At 42.9% G+C, this 11,155-nt stretch overlaps 1 non-coding gene across 1 annotated transcript; it reads right to left on the bottom strand.

Moving 5' to 3' along the window:
* Positions 1 to 303: 303 nt before the first annotated feature.
* Trnaa-agc (transfer RNA alanine (anticodon AGC)) lies at positions 304 to 376 on the bottom strand. Its single transcript has one exon. It is a non-coding gene; the product is annotated as a tRNA-Ala (tRNA).
* Between the last annotated feature and the right edge of the window lie 10,779 nt (positions 377 to 11,155).

Here is an 11,155-nt window from a genome sequence, read left to right as displayed (position 1 = left end):
TACTGTGTACCTAATTGTAAACGGAGTGCTGTGCTTGTTCCGGTTTTACGTGTCACAGATTCGCCTTCAACCTCAAAGTGTTTCAGTCGTGACATTAACAAGCAAGTTGCCAAAGTGGTGTCAGTTCTAAAGAGTTCCATCAGCATCGAAGCCCTAATATTTTACTCCGTATGAGAGTATAATTTGCTAGTGGACCGGCGTTAGCGACACGTCTGTTCTCTAGACAATTCTTAGCTAGTCCCACCGAACGATTATTTTATTGTTCATTGTCACAGATCGTTTAGCGACGGAAAACATGTGGCCTGGAGGCGCCGGGTATCGATCCCGGTACCTCTCACATGCTAAGCGAGCGCTCTACCATCTGAGCTACGCCCCCAGATACCAACAAACTGTTTGACATTCTGCTGAAACGCTGCGTGCCCGACTTTCTCTGCTACGCGCGCAGCCAGGAGGCCGCGTTGGTGGGGAGGCGGAGTAGAGGTCCGTACGCACTATGTCACCGAAGGCCGACGAACGACAGCCAATGGATTCGGCGGAAGGTCCGTCACCAACGCATAGGGGTTCGGTCTGTCATCCTCAGCTGAACCATCGGGTTGCGGCCACAGTATCAAGCCTTGTGGAATCGCAGTTGCATCTGAAAAATTGTCGAAGTCGTTCCCATTTTTTTATTGTTATGAAGTCTATAAGGATATTGCTCAACTTTGTGGGACTCGTATCAAATAGGACTAACAGTGGATATTGAACGTATACAGAGGAGGGCAGCACTAATGGTCACAGGTTCGTTTGATACGTGGGAGAGATATGTTGAAGGAACTGAAGTGGTAAGCTCTTGAAGATAGACGTAAAGTATACCGGGGAAGCCTACTTACAAAGTTTCAAGAACCACCTTAAATGATGACTTAGAGTATACAACAACTTCCTACGTATCACTCTCGTAAGGCTCGTGAGGACAAGATTACACGGAGGCACTTAAACAGTCATTCTTACCGCACTTCGTACTTGAATGGAGCGGAATGAAGCCTTAATAACTAGTACAGCGGGGTGTGCTCTCTTCCGTGCATTTCACATTGGTTTGCAGAGTATAGAGGTAGAAGTAGCGTTTTAATTGCAATTTCACCGGCACATACGAGGAAACAGAGGATTTTGCAGTTGTCGCATGTGCAGTATTCGTTTTACTGTGAGAAGCTTATAGTCAGAAAGAGAAAAAGAAAAAGAAGAAACGACGCTGGTGGGCGACCTATCAAAGGGTATGGAGCAGGGTGATGTGACAAAATTTAAGTCTCACCTTAAAGCTGAATTTCATACTTTTTTTCCGAATGAAAGCTAGCGATTTCGAATTGTATTTAATCGCGTACGCCCTAATACTTCCAAAGATAACACCTCTTTTAGGAGAGATGTATCTGTTGCAGAGAGGTTAACAGTCACACTGAAATATTTAGCTACTGGGGATTCACATGCCAGCTCAACATATTTTCAAATACAGTGAGTACATACTCGTTCAACACACACAGCAAATCGCTACTAAACCAACGAACAATCGAGCCGGGGTTCACACTAGGAGAAGGTTCCCAAGGCCAACCAAACGCCAACGTTTGATGTTACCACCAGCTGTTCGAGCTGCAACCGAAGCCAGCGGCTTCATTGGCTCCAGTTTGCTGCTCGGTCACACCATTGTAAATCTCGGCCAACGAAGTAGTTGCTTGTTGTTCATTAGCCTAGGGCGTACACGCCTTTTAACGCGGAGGTCAGAGCGCTGGACAAGGGAGCACCTGGATACGTCCACTCACATCGCTCTACAGCTTCCGATATAACGTGTATGAATGAGTGTGAAAATCTCTGGACTGGACAATGAAAGACTGGGTTTTCAATTAAAGAACTGCATCTGTGTATATGTTTTGCAAGTTGTTTTTGGCCAGCGTTCAAAGAACGCGCACGCACCTTTACGTCACATGTGCCGTAGTCCTCCACGCATACGGCTACACTGTCAGGTATTTCGGATACCATTCATAGCGTATCTCTGAAAACAATATTGTGCATTTCCAATTTCGTGACGTCCTTCACCTCCAACAGACGTACGTCCATGTTTGATTTCAGCCATCCACTTCTCAGCTGTTAAAACTTTAACAGAGCAACACTGCTTCTGGACATCACTAATTTTTGGTCTATTTTCATTGGCAATATGCCATCCAAAACAAACTATTTTATGGCGGTTCGGTGTTTCAGTTTATCCAAATCGACGTACACATACAGCACTACTTTAAAATTCCAGACGTACAATAATAAAGGAAGGAAGATTAGTGTTTATCATCCCGTCGACTGCGCCGTCATTATAGATACAGCAAAAGCTGATTACGAAAGGATGGAGAAGGAAATCGGCTGTGTCCTTTTCAGAGGAACCATCCCGGCCTTTGTCTGGAGCGATTTAGGGAGAACACGGAAAACCTAAACTTGGGTGGCCGTGCTCAACATTCAGTAACATAACAAAACTAAATTTTAATAGTATGTGCGTCACCTCTAGCCCAGGGTGATACCGTTTCACGTTGCTGTGGGAGTCAAGTTCCATAACGCGTGAACGCTCTGTGGCACTAACACAACCTTTGCTTCTTTCTTCTTCCAAATTCACTCTGTAAATATTTCAGAAGAACACAAAAAGTTACAGATAAAAGGGACGTGTTGGAATGGGAGTGTACTTGAGGAATGGGGTATTCAAAAAGTTTTTTTCAAGTGCTAAACTATAAAACTGGGGAGGACGTTAAGCACGTTGCCTATCGTGAGGGGAAAGCAGAAATAGCTGTAGAAATCTCTGCTCGGTTATCCCGATTTAGCTTTACTTAAAGCTATTACTCCTTAATTATCGGGACTATTAAAACCAAGCTGCTACGTGATTACACACCTTTTCTGCCATATTTCAACAAAATGTTTACAATGAAAACACGAACTGTGGATATTGCATAATATTAATTTGCCCAGTACGCCGAAGACCGAATCACAGTATAAATTAACATTACAGATTATTCGCAGCTCGTTTTCATTGATAAATATAAATTCTATAGCGAATTAACGACAACGAACTCTATCAGAAAATAGCGATTACTAGCACAGCTACATTAATGTAACAATAGAGCAAATCGTGAACCAACAGATTAGTATCACTGACGAGTATTGTTGACAACGCAAATGAGAATCGTTGACAGCGTGTATCAAAACAAAAAGACCCCAGAGAAATCTTTGGCCAGCACAGGATCATGTCTGACACTAACCTGAGAGAACACGAAGTAGTAATGGCTAACAACTGTGCTCAGTGTACCAATGGCGAAACGCGCCGGTCTGGAGACAGGAAACGAGCATCAAGGGAAAGATCAGACTTGTCGTAGGTTTCAGATTCTGACTTCAATATTACACCAAAAAGGACGAGTTAAATTTATTTTCTCGATTTCAAAATATCCCCCTTCCACCATCGCTTCATACTCACGTACAGGTAGGTTGTCAAAAACGTGCGCGTCCCTAGAACAGTTTCATCAGTTTTTTTTTTCGTGGGTTGTTATTGTAACATGCTACCTTCGTATTCTTTATCGTGTTTTACCAATAATATTTCGAATTATTTTCAGTAATATTTAACCGTTACAGCTTTTATCTCTGGGCCAACATGCCCAACAGAAACATTAGTAAAAAAGAGTTGGATTTAGTACTTTTTCCTCAGTGTTAATATTCGTATATACGTAACATGCTATTTTGGTCCCTTCCCTCAGTTAGCAGAGCTACATCGTACCTATGCGATTGTTACGAACCTTTGAATTTTAACTGATTAAGTCTTCTTCCAAACGTTCTTATTAACATCAGTGGCGGCCTTCATCAACGGCACCACTGCAAAATAACCGAGATGCTTCTTAGGAAGTGGAATAGCACGGGGAAGATACGATGGACCGCGATGAAAACGAACCAGCAGATTTCGAGGCCAGTTTCAGCAAAGAACTTTTCACACTAATTTCTCTGCTGTTACACGTTCTGCCATAGTTCTACGTACGCCATTTGCCCAAGGGGGTTCATACAGTCCTACACTATATCTTCAAGTTAATGAACAACCTTTTTTATTGGAGAAGCCTGTTTCAAACAGTGAACTAAAACTGTGCTTATAATCGAAGGTAAAAATGAGATGACATAACGGTTAAATGATAGTATAAGGATGGATCCGGAGTAATTTTTTTTTTTAAACTGCAAGTTGCAACGAACGTGAGTCTAAATTTTTGTTAATTATAGAGAGACAGCTGTTAGAATGTAACTCAAACAGATGCTAACAGAATGTGCGAAACAAAGACAAATGACTAAATTCAAAGCTGATTTTCATAAATTCCATCTTCGACTGCAACGCACTTTGAAATTCTCTTGATATTATCAGCTGTAGCTCTTCTGATGTCATATTGGCGTCCTTTTACGAGGGTAGCACTAGCCATAAATTCGACTCCTGTGTGCACTTTTTCTCTACAGACTTCGCTTTTCAGTCGCCCCAACAGGCGAAAATCTAAGGATGTAAGGTCCGGGGGCCTTGGTGGGTAAGAAACGTGACTATCTCTGCAGTTCCGTCTTGCAGGGTATGTAAGGTTTAGATTATATGCCACCTGACGACTATTATGTGCAAGAGGCCCCGTCATGCTGGAAGAACTTAACCATCCTTGAAGCCAAAGGAGCCTCTTTCAGTAATGCAGTTATCTCGTTTTCAACAGTCTAGGGAAGGGGACCCTGTCAGACGACCCGTTCACACAACAGAACCGTTCAATTGAGTGTCTGCCACACTATATCACACATTTACAGGACAGCGTTCCTGAAAATGTCTCCACAAAGGCATGCAGTTTTTTCGTCGGACCTCCGATGTGAGAAGTGCTGTTGACGCCGTCATGAGTGGAACTGGCTTCGCCAGTAAACAGAAGGCTACATTCTACCAAGTGAGTAACGTTTTATGCTTCATCACATTCTCTTCATCTGCACGTTCAGACAGGATACAACTGCTGGGCGCTGCATCAGTCACGCAGTTTAGTGAAAACACGAGCAAACACACTTGAATCTGGTACTCTGCGGCTAGGAAATCGTCTACCGTATTCTCTACAAGCAGCAGCAGCATTTACAAATACCATTTTCGCATACTCAGCGTTTGTAAACACGCGCGGAAAGCTTAGACGGTGCAACAGAATTGGTCGACATATCACAATCACAGTTGAAAAATTTGTGTAAACTCATGCACAACTTCATATAATTAATTTCGAAATAAAAGTGGCAATCGGTAGCTAAGCCCAGAGCATATGGAGTGTCGATAGGCGAAATAAAAACTTGTCCCTGTGACGAGCTATATCTCTGTAACCAATAAAAACTGGTCAGGTGTTACATGAAATGTTTTATTCCAATTAGTCTGTACTTCGCACATTCTAAAATATTTACTACCCCTCCTGAAACACCCTGTATTTGGACCACAGTTTTTTCTGTGTAAGTAGCTCATGGGTGGCGATGGGTCGTTCGCGAACTAACGGGTCCAAAGGAACGGTTCACCAAGATGAACGGAACGAACGAGGAACGAATTCTAAGGAACGGTCTGTCATAGTTCACTTCGGTCGTGGCTTTCTACTTATAGTTCCCGGGAACGGGAAACGGTCGGTCTCGTTCCCGCAACGGCACGTCGGCCGGTCTCGTTCCAGCCTCGGTCCCGTTCGTCTGTCTCGGTCTCGGTCTCGCTCGGCCGGACTCTTCCTTCTTCGCGTGGCCACTCGTCGCAGATCCACTGTATCGAGTTGTTGGTTTCGTTCGCTGCGCACGCCCATTCTAGATCAGCTTCAAACGTTTTTGAACTCTGAACTTCTAGTTCTTTTCGTACACTATTCAGGGTCCATGACCGGTAATTAAAATGTATTTTATAATTACGTAAATCACATAAAAATCACGTGGTATGTAATACATAAATTTTTCCAGGTAACAAAACGGCATATCAGCTTACTTCACTATTTCAATAAATAGCAGAAGAAATACTTGTAAAAAGGCAAGCTTTTTTGTTATTACACATGCAAAGGAAGTCGGCACGGCACACACGAGTGGCCATTTTCCGTCCTTTTTTTATCCAAGGTAAAAGGGCATGTTCATTGTTATGGAAGGCAGACCGACTTACAACCGAATGAAGCCCGCGCTCCATAATCGAGTGTCTGGTGTCACATTTTGTTAACAGAATATGATAACTTCTACAATATTATTTCAATGGTACAGGGTGGCGCACGAAAAGTGGTCCCCGAGTGCTAGACTGCTCACTGTCACCCACCAATCATCATCTACTGTTTCGAAATAGTTGTTTGCATTTGCTTTTTTGTTATTTCTTCACTGCCTAATTATTACATATTTATCTACTCGGCTCGTAGCGGTCAACAAATCGTGCGTAACTGGCGGGCAGTCGGTACTCGGGGCCGGTTTTTCGTGCGCCACCTTATATTATTTCACTGCAATCAGCCACATAACGCTACAGTTAGCTAAACGAGAGGTTTTGCAGAATCACGAAAATTACAAATGTGTGAGAATTCTGTTATGAATAAAAACTCTGTACTTCAGGGCTGAGGCAAGTGCCCCCTCTTGGCGCCTTCCATCTTTAGTAACCCATGCTACTAATTCTTCATAAGAACCATGTAACAAGCACAAATGAACGGTGAACGAGTAAAAATGAACGGTTCCCAAAAAAAGAGCGATCACCAGTGAACTAGTTCCCAAGGATGAACGAGTTTGCCCATCTCTACTCATTGGTCTCTGTGAGAGAGACAGGGAGATGAACCACACACGGATGGAATTTGCGTGGCGGGTAAATGACCGTTGCACTGGTACACCGACCAGCATGAAAGTGGTTGCTAAGCGGTTTGGTTCAAATGGTTCAAATGGCTCTGAGCACTATGGGACTTAACATCTATGGTCATCAGTCCCCTAGAACTTAGAACTACTTAAACCTAACTAACCTAAGGATAGCACACAACACCCAGCCATCACGAGGCAGAGAAAATCCCTGACCCCACCGGGAATCGAACCCTGGAACCCGGGCGTGGGAAGCGAGAACGCTACCGCACGACCACGAGATGCGGGCGCTAAGCGGTTTCTCAGGCTCTGAACACACATGCTGTGGTGACTCCATGCTCCGTTTCACAACATACCATACACAGTCACTTAAAACACCACAATACATAGAACAAAGTTTACGTGATTCACAGGCAGATGGAGCACTCCACTTCCCTCCCTCACGTTAACAGACCACTGCGGCGACAGGAAGGCCGTACGACCACAAAGTTAACATAAGACAAACTTTCCAGATTGCGCAAACAGTGCGTCCCCTGTGACGGGAGAAATGCTACAGTTGGGGTTTCCAAGTATCTCCTTTGAAAGAACATTTTGAGAATCATAGTACTTCGACGGAACACCTTGTTTATTTTGAAGGTTAATAAAATTTTTAAAAATGAGAAAAACTCGTTTTATTGAGTGATTACTTAATTTTTTTAATAATAATTAATAACACAGAAAACATAATAAAATTTTAAAAATATTTAGTATCGTGAAAATATCGAATAAACTTGTTAATGAAAGTTGTGTAAGTTAACTGCCGTCTTTAGCAACTGTAGCAAGTCTCATTTAGACCAGATGCGTTTCGCTTTATTTTGAAGCGTCTTCAGTGGCCACTGCAACGATATGGTTTTTTTCTCTTACAGTTTTGTTTGTTGTGGTCATTAACAAGTGGTTCAAATGACTTTGAGTATAATGGAACTTAACTTCTAAGGTCATCAGTCCCTTAGAACGTAGAACAAATTAAACCTAACTAACCTAAGGACATCACACATATCCATGCCCAAGGCAGGATTCGAACCTGTAACCGTAGCGGTCGCGCGGTTCCAGACTGTAGCGCCTAGAACCGATCGGCCACCCCGGCCGGCGGTCATTAACAGCTCGCATGCATTACATATTTTACATATTACTATAAACAGTTTTTATTCTTTTCTTTATTCACGATTTTCTTGTTTATTGCATTCTTCTTCGACTTCCGTGTGCATGAGTTGAGTTTTTGCACACAGCACTTTTGCTGCACTTAATATATTCACATTCGTGTGTCGGGAGGTATCACTGTTCCTTCACCATTTCGCGTGTGATACCTCCCAACACAGAAATGTGAATATATTAAGTGCAGTGAAAGAGCTGCGCGCATAAACTTAACATACACGAGGAAGACGAAAAAAATGCAATAAATAACAAAAAAATCGTGAATAACGAAAACAATAAAAACTGTTTATAGTAATAAGTAAAGCATGAGAACTGTTAATGACCACAACAAACAAAATTGCAAGGGAAAAAGCCATATTGTTATAGTGGCCACTGAAGATGCTTTAAACTAAAGCGAAACGCGTCTGGTGTAAATAAGACTTTTCTTACAGTTGCTAAAGACGGCATTTAATCTATAGAACTTGTACATGTGGATCTGCGGAAAAAGAGGCCGAAGAACGAAGAAGACAACATGTGCACCAACAGTTTTTCATAGAGCACTTATTCACTTCCCAGCGTTCTGCGAACGTAGTTTGCGAACCGCTGCGCCAGAGACACGTCTTTAAGTTGGTTCTACAAGTTCTGCTGAGTACACTATGACATAAGTTAAAAACAGCAGAATTGTTCACACATTTGGATTCTAATGAAAACAGAAATAGAGACGTTGCACTAAATATACCAAGAAGGTTGAATACTAGTAGTTACGCAAGCCATTCACAGGCGGCACCGGCCTACAGACTATGCACATAGAGCACGTATACTGATTCAATAAATCAATAAGTAATGAGTGGCTTCATATGGAAGTAGAAAAAATGCATGAGGTTATGTACAAATAATTAGTACAATCACCGTGTTCGTTACATTGGACAGGACCGATTCTATACGCTTTTATTCACCTCGTGTTAGTTCGTAACGTACTTTTATGGGTTTGCTTGTTGCTGGGAGCATTAAAAGAGTTAAACTTCAAGGTTTTAAAATTTAAATAAAACACGAAAGATATTTAAATACGTCATTAAGACACAGAAATGTACTTCTACATCCCAGTACGATACAAACATTGTCAGATAGTTTACTTTTTGGCCCCGACGAGGAATCGGAACTTGGTTACTGGACGTACCTTACTGACTGACACTGCGCACTTGTTCGCAACCGCACATACAAGCAGTTCTTTTCAAATGTAATATGGAGCGCCTTTCATGACCCGCCTTTAAGTTGGAACGTCCAAGCCAAGAGATGCGGATGTTTATTTGCCGACATGATGCTCTGAACGAACTACAAACGGAATCGCCATAAACATTTCGAGAAGGCACGTTTGAATGTTCTACGATCCGAAGGCGCGAGCGACTCCCGAAATTTCGGTGATTTCGGTACATACGTAAAAACGTCCCTATACAACTCCTTTCATTTTCGTCGCTCCCCTGTGTGTCCTCTTCCCACACTCTCTTCCTTTCATACCAACGAATTAGTAACACGTTAGTTGTTTTGGGATAGGCCTCCTGAAGAGGTGCAGTTCTGCTTTTCTTAGGACACAAGTGGCGGTGGAAAATAGATCTGTTTTTGTAGCTTCCCTTTCCTGTCTAGGCGAGGTAAAAAAACGGTAATTCCACCATGGGAAAAAAGGCAAACAGGAGATCCCGGATTCGTATCTTGGTAAGTAAAAAAAAGTTCAGAAACAGAAGTAAATGTTTTTCTTTCAAATTTCTTTCGACTGGTCATTGTGCAGCTGAGTTACAACTTTTTCGTGCCATTAAAGGGTTGATCATCAATCATGAAAACGCTATGTATATTAACTGGTAGCATCACCCGATGGAGCCCTCTTATTAAATCAATCACGTTTTTAACAAAAACTGTAAGGTATGAGCTTTTTATGATCACTCCCAACGGTCACACATTTCACTGACCTACAGAAAGAATGAAAACAATTCCTTCCCAAAACTGGAACACGTAAAATATACGATAATAGTGAATTAATAAGGTAGAATACGTTACTTGTTTGGAAGGTTTGCAAATGTAACGAGCTTTGCACATTCTTTTACGACAGCGTTCTCAACCTTTCAGTATTCGCGACCCAATTTTCATCTCCCCCTCCCCGCTGCCTAGGTTACAATGAGCGCGTGCAGACCGACAGATGTTCGTACATAGGCAACAAGTGTTCTCGGAAAGGTCCGGCAATAGCTCCAGCGACACAAAGATGAAATGTATTCGCAAACCGCGAATCTTGTACCACCACAGCTACACAGTTTACTGGAAATAAATGAAAATATGCGCCGGATCGGGACTCTAATCCGGATTTCCCGCTTTCTGCCAGAGATCGCCTTAATTCCTTTTTTTCTCATTTTGTTCGTTATAGTTTGTTGCACCTGTGCGGGGCGGACATCCCACGATACCCGCTCAACTTCTTCATTGATCCATTTACTCTTTTTTTTTAATTACAGAGAGCAGCGAACCCTCTGAATGAACACGCTGAGCTACCGTACCGGCATTCGGATATCAGCCCACGCTTCACGCACAGATCCAAATTTCTGAAGCAAACAGCTTCCCATAATGCTCGCACAGTTATGTGATTCCCAACCAGAGAAAGACTTATTTAGTTTTCTCGTCAGATTACCTTCGCTTTGGCATGAAATACTTTCGTGCAGTTTCTGTATTTGACAGTGTCGATGCAATGTTTCCTTGAATATGCATGCCGGAAGGTACGAAGAAGGCAATCTGACGAGTTCTTAAGAGGAGGGGAGAAGGCTTAGCAGACGGCAGTAGCAAAGTAGGCTGAATATCGTAACCGCATGCTTAATCGAAGAACAGATGTAAGGCTTCGAGAACAGATCACGGTTTTCAATCATTCCGGAACTTCCGCGCGGATGCATTTCCCCGTCAGGATGAGCCCTATCCCCGCAAAATATCCTAAGGTACTGGACTACCCTAATGGACACCTCGCTCTGCTTCCAGTTCGGCTCTTTGGCCGAAAGCCCCACCACGTTACTCCAGGCCTCCACCAGAGTCACGCACTGGCTCCAAACGCGAGTAAGTTCGGCACGCAGTCTTGAACTAAGCGTCAAGTTGTTTCCTGCTGCATCTGGGGGCGTAGCTAAGATGGTAGAGCGCTCGCTTAGCATGT

This window comes from Schistocerca cancellata, chromosome 1 (assembly GCF_023864275.1).
Source record: "Schistocerca cancellata isolate TAMUIC-IGC-003103 chromosome 1, iqSchCanc2.1, whole genome shotgun sequence".
NCBI classification, from domain to species: domain Eukaryota; kingdom Metazoa; phylum Arthropoda; class Insecta; order Orthoptera; family Acrididae; genus Schistocerca; species Schistocerca cancellata.
The sequence above is the reverse complement of the archived record's forward strand: the minus strand, read 5'-3'. Positions and strand labels throughout refer to the sequence as shown.